The following is a 3,438-nucleotide window of genomic DNA, read 5'->3' on the forward strand; positions in this document are numbered from 1 at the left end:
GGAGGGAGGGAGGGAGGAAGGAAGGGAGGAGGGAGGGAAAGAAAACTGAAAAAAAAAGAGAAACTGGTGCTTGCTTTATGAGGTATGTCAGTTGTGTCTCTATAATCAAAATTCTATTAAATCTCAAGGGGCAAAAAGCAGTGGGGCTCTGGCAAAGTTAATGTACCTCTTTCTCCTTGTAGAGTCTCCTCTTTCTCACATTACAAATAGGCATTCAGTTTTGTGTGTTCTTGTGTCAGGAATTTTGACTTGTGTAATGGAGGAAAAGATATGAAAGGTAATGGCAAGTGTCCAGGAGTGTAAGCTTAGAGGGAGAAAGCTTCTGAAGTCAAGGAGAATCCCTAAGACAGGTAAGAGGACATGTTTGTTACCTCTGTAATAACAGTAATCATTTGGATATGTGTAACACACATATCTGAGAAGATAAGGTTCTACCCATTGAAGTGTAAAGGCTCATAGAAACCTGTGCCTCAAGAGTGGCAAAGTCATTGAAGAGCCCCCAGCTTTAAAGGGGAATCTCTAGTTACCAGTGCGAGACAATGACTAGCTCTTCCCTGTATCTCAGTTCTATGAGTGACTGGCATTCAACCTTTTAGGGAGGTCTTATTATTCAGATTAAATTTCCAAACAGTCTTATAGGAGGAGAATCTCAGTGTTAGAACTGGGTTGATGTTTAAGAAAACAGAGGAAAGCATTAGCTCCTACACACTAGGTTTGTAAGCTAAAACCTGTTAAGCATTAGTTTGACCCTTGTTGTGGGAGATCCGAAGGAAAACAGTGTCCTGTGGGTCTTGGAAGATTAAGCAGAGTTAAGTAAGCCATAGGAATAGAATGACTATGTCCTTGGGTAAGAAAAACCAAAAAGGCCAGAAATTGATGGAACTCTAACTTTTCTTGAGATAGAGTTCAGAAAAAAAATATATCATTAATTAGAGAATGATGTTCTACACCTCTATTTTATACACAGATCTACCTACAGCTTTACATGTGTGAAATATGGAAAGTCAAAAGAAACATTACATGATTCTTTTCAACAAAGCTGCTCATGATAATTGTGATTACATACAGTGAGAAATATTCTGTATCTAACACAATGTTAGGTTAGGAAAAGAGAGAGTTTCCCTCTAAGATGAAATGTAAATATTTTTATACATAATTATGAAAACAAAGTATCCATTGACCCTGTATGATCAGATGTCTATTGGGTCAGGATAGCAGGAATAAAAAAGAGGGGGTTATGGTTTTGTCCTTGGGGATCTAGACATTTCACACGAAATGTCTAGAAAAACCAAATCTATGAATAAATAATTTGAGAACAATATATTTATCCTGCTCTAAACATCCAAAGAAAGAAGACTGACATGATAGCATGACAGGGAAGTCTTCCCAAAGGATAGAAAAAGAATAGAGAAGAAATTCAGTCCATAGAAAGATCTTTCTAAACATATATTTTCTATCTGATTTATGTTTACAATGGACAAGTACTGTCACTATATTCAAAATTAAAGTAAAAATAAAAATAATTGAAATAAGAACAATTGTTGGGATCTATGTATCAATATTTTAAAGTTTGTATGACAAAATATTTTACATACCACATTCACTTTAGCACCACAAACATGAAAGTCTAAATTTACCAATGCCCATGGGGAGACAAAATAATCAACTCTCAGCATCCAAAATTTCTCCTCCATTTTACTCCAAATACACCGTATCATTCACTTACACATTGGAATTACTACATATAATAAAACACATCCAAATTTACCCCAACACCAAAGAGTATCCCAAACTCTAATAAGTTTCAGCTGTGGAAAAGAGCAATTGGAGAGACTTGATATCAGATCATCACAAGTCTCCTAGGTAAATTCTGAGGGTTTGGTAAAATGATAAAAATCCACTCCCCAGTGGGAAGTCTAGTTGACTGCAATAGTTAGACATGGAGCTCTAATCATTATTCAGCATGTCTTTTAAAAAAGGTCTAAAATCATGGGAAAACTCTCTGTTTTTTCCTCACTTAAGTGGCACACAAGGAGGGGAAAACCTACAAAAGCCATTCAACATAGTTCTTATTAACCAACATTAACTGCCTGCCCTGGGAATTGAGTCCTGGTTCTCAAAAGCAAATAATAAAAAGTAAATTTCATCACACAGGGATTTTTTTTTTTTTTTTGGTTGAGTTTACAAGTGTAGGAAAGAGATTAAACAAAATGGCCTTAAAGGCCACAAATGTCCAACAGAGAAAGCTTGCTTCCTAAGATTTAAATCTATTGCAAAAACTACCTGTTTTTATCAGACAGTTTTCTTTTGATCTCAATAAACTTGCTGAGCTCCCTTATATTTTCATTGCATACCAACCTTTTAAGAAGCTCTAATTAATTTCACTGGTTTCCTAAGTGAATAAAAATCTACCACTTCACTGCCGTTTAATCAGATAAAGCATTCATGTTATTTTGATAATGCCACATGTGATTTTTTCAGTATTTATATGTATATGTTAAAGATATTTGGACAAGATTGTTAGTAGATACATTCTAATGGATTCCCTGTGGTGCCAATTCACCAATAAATATCCATTTGGCATGTAGTATAACAAGCATAAGATTTCGTTAGTATTATTAGACCTCAAAAATGGACCACCAGAATAATTACTTATATTCTTGCTCCACAATTAGCTACTTAATTATTGCGAGAGAGTTAATTATGTAAGTCAACTAAATAGTATGAAAGAATAATATATGTAGGCTAACCCATATATTATATAATCTTTTTTTTTTTTTTTTGGCAGATTCTTGCACCATCAGCCAGGCTGGAGTGCAGTGGCATGATCTCAACTCACTGAAATCTCTGCCTCTTGGATTCAAGCAATTCTCCTGCCTCAGACTGCCAAGTCGCTGGGATTACAGGCACCTGCCACCACGCCCAGCTAATTTCTTTTTTATATTTTTAGTAGAGATGGGGTTTCACCATGTTGACCAGGGTGGCCTAGAACATCTGACCTCAGATAATCTGCCCACCGTGGGATGCAAACAGCTGGGTTTACAGGCGTGAGCCACTGTCCCCAACCTAGCCCATATATTCTTAACTTGGTTGTGTGTTATCATCATGCTCAGGGAGTAAACATTTCTAGACAAACTTTAGCAATCTAGTTTAAGTATATAAATCAGGTTAATAAATGTATGCATTGATCTACAATTTGTTTCCATCTTCCCTTAATACATCCTAGTTCTATTTATCATCTAATTATGAAAGCTGATCTTTGACAGAAATTAACTAATACTGTTTCAGAAATAAGTCATTAGAAATGTACACATTAGGGCTGGGCATGGTGGCTCACACCTGTAATCCCAGCACTTTGGGAGGCCAAGGCGGGTGGTTCACGTGAGGTTACGAGTTTTAGACCAGCCTGGCCAACATGATGAAAACCTGTCTCTACTA

Source organism: Cebus imitator, unplaced genomic scaffold (genome assembly GCF_001604975.1).
Source record: "Cebus imitator isolate Cc_AM_T3 unplaced genomic scaffold, Cebus_imitator-1.0 Scaffold10, whole genome shotgun sequence".
NCBI lineage: Eukaryota > Metazoa > Chordata > Mammalia > Primates > Cebidae > Cebus > Cebus imitator.